Source organism: Sander lucioperca, chromosome 2, assembly GCF_008315115.2.
Source record: "Sander lucioperca isolate FBNREF2018 chromosome 2, SLUC_FBN_1.2, whole genome shotgun sequence".
NCBI classification, from domain to species: domain Eukaryota; kingdom Metazoa; phylum Chordata; class Actinopteri; order Perciformes; family Percidae; genus Sander; species Sander lucioperca.
Window position 1 is genome coordinate 820,001 of NC_050174.1, and position 2,500 is coordinate 822,500.

Genomic DNA, 2,500 nt, shown 5'->3' on the forward strand with positions numbered 1-2,500 from the left:
GTACAATTGTCTCAGAAATAATTGCGATTAACAATATAATTGTCTCTTTCAGTCAAATTTAAAATTATTTATTTATTTATTACTTTTTTTTAAACAAATTAAGTTTTAAATGAATTCCAGGATACATATTTTGGTTATAATACAGTCATGTGACCCAGATACTGTAATGTAATAACACAAATACACAGCCTATGAAGTAAACAACGCCTCTTGGAAACATTTCTAACTGTACTCTACTATTACAACTACCATCATCAACAGTCATACCCTTTAGCACCTTAGCTAATATTAGCAATTAATTGCTGTTAAACAAAGAAACCGCGATTACGTTAAACTATTTACAATTAGACAATTATATAATAATTGTTACATGCCCATTAGAGCAGTGGTTCTCAAACTTCTTTCAATAATGTGAAATATTCTCTGTGCCAAGTTCCCCCTGACCAGCGCAAAGCATTTTTTTTTGGGAAAAAAAAGCCTGTATAAAGAGGTCCATTACAGCGCTGCACCACCCCCAACAACTTTGTAACTGAAAAACATTTAAATGCTACTTCAAATGTTTAAAATCCATTACTAAATTAATTTACTATTATAGTATAATTTTTCAGGGAAATATGCATGACTGATATTTTTAAATTAACATCTCCATCCATCCATCTTCGTCCGTTTATCCGGTATCGGGTCGCGGGGGGAGCAGCTCCAGCAGGGGACCCCAAACTTCCCTTTCCCGAGCCACATTAACCAGCTCCGACTGGGGGATCCCGAGGCGTTCCCAGGCCAGGTTGGAGATATAATCCCTCCACCTAGTCCTGGGTCTTCCCCGAGGCCTCCTCCCAGCTGGACGTGCCTGGAACACCTCCCTAGGGAGGCGCCCAGGGGGCATCCTTACCAGATGCCCGAACCACCTCAAATGGCTCCTTTCGTCGCGAAGGAGCAGCGGCTCTACTCCGAGCTCCTCACAGATGACTGAGCTTCTCACCCTATCTCTAAGGGAGACGCCAGCCACCCTCCTGAGGAAACCCATTTCGGCCGCTTGTACCCTGGATCTGGTTCTTTCGGTCATGACCCAGCCTTCATGACCATAGGTGAGGGTAGGAACGAAAACTGACCGGTAGATTTTCGTCACAACGGTGCGATAAATTGAATGTAATACCGCCCCCGCTGCGCCGATTCTCCCGCTCCATTGTCCCCTCACTCGCGAACAAGACCCCGTGGTACTTGAACGCCTTCACTCGGGGTAAGGACTCATTCCCTACCTGGAGAAGGCACTCCATCGGTTTCCTGCTGAGAACCATGGCCTCAGATTTAGAAGTGCTGATCCTCATCCCAGCCGCTTCACACTCGGCTGCGAACCGATCCAGTGAGTGCTAAATTAACATATTTAAAAAAAAAATCTCACGTACCCCCTGCAGTGCTCCAAAGTACCCCTAGGGGTACGCGTACCCCCATTTGAGAAACACTGCATTAGAGGATGGATACGGACAGATATTAAGAAATTATGTTCGGGTTCGGGTCGGGCTCGGTCACATCAGCACTGAACATTTTAAATTTAAAACAGCTTATTATGTAGGTGCGCGCCTGTGTTAACGTGCGCTTGTTGCCCCGTGTGCGCTGATGCGCTCATCTGTTGACGTTTCCGAATGCCCTCCTACAAACGTACATGTGTCATGACGCGGGCCGGGCTCGGACAGAAAAATGCGGCCGATCCGCGCTTTGATGCCTATTCCCATCCTATTTCAAAGATCAAGGATCATTTTCTGATTTGGAACCTGGCTTTACCCAATGTTCACATTTATGTTCCGGACATGTATGCAAATGAGCGCATAGTTAACACGGCAATGCCTCATTTGCATATTTAAACATCACATTTCAGAAAACTTGTTACACTTGTTATATAAAGGCTATTTAAAGCTTAGAAATGTATGTATCGCACAGGAATATTTATGAACTGAGTTCATGCTTTAACCGACATAAACTAATGCATGAAGGTAGATTTTTGTGTCATTTTCGTTACGTACAAAACAACAATATAAGGTTTTATTTCAAATCTACATTTCCTCCAGAAGTAAACCAGGAAAACGGAGCTTGTTCTCCCCCTCTGTGTGCTCCAGGCTCAGCTGCCTCTGACATGGCAGGCCATCAAAAAATCCACTTGTTCCCACTCCACCTGTTCAAAAAACTATTAATCTGCTGCCTTCCAATAAAAAAAGGCTTGGCTCTCTGCGAGGGGGGAGCCAATAGAGACGCTGCATTCTAATGTGGCCTATCTTTATCAAAAGGTGCCACTCCATTCCCACATACTGCTGCTTATTTATGATTTGTGAGCAGAGAGCCGACAGGACGCGCGTGTCTTGAGGAGAAAACCTGTGTCCGGAGGGCTCGTCCGAGACGTCAGATATGGGATTATCACACACCGCACTGTGGCTGGGAAGAGGTGCAATTATTTATTTGCTTTTTTGTGTGTGGTAGCAACTCTGGCAAACAGAAAGGAACTTGTAAA